Below are 481 nucleotides of genomic sequence, written 5' to 3' on the forward strand. Positions count from 1 at the left end.
AATATATTTCTCATAATATTAAAAACAGATCACTTCACCCTCCAAATTTGTCTGAATAATTCGTTCACATATAGTAACAGGTATTACTGAATAGTTGGTCTATCCTTGTATATAAAGTGCTATATATTTACCAATAATTTTCAAATTTTCAAATACATCCGTTCCTCAAATAGTTTGTAATCTATAATCTAATCCTTTGTTTATAAAATCATCAATTTTTTGCTTTTTGACCTTTGTCAAGAACTAGCATCAAATTAAAAGTAAATAGGCTCAGTGACTAATAGTTTACTGCTACCATCAATTTAATTTCGAATCAAATTATTTCCCGACTTACGTAGGTATATTGATCAAACTTTATGTTGTTTTATCAATAATAGAAAAAAATGTCCCTTCCACATAAAATTAATTTTGTTATTAAAAACCATTTAGAAGGAAATTGTTAAAATAGATCAGTACCTTTTAGAAAAATAAGAATAATAAA

The sequence above is a fragment of the Diorhabda sublineata genome, chromosome 1 (assembly GCF_026230105.1).
Source record: "Diorhabda sublineata isolate icDioSubl1.1 chromosome 1, icDioSubl1.1, whole genome shotgun sequence".
Taxonomy (NCBI): Eukaryota; Metazoa; Arthropoda; class Insecta; order Coleoptera; family Chrysomelidae; genus Diorhabda; species Diorhabda sublineata.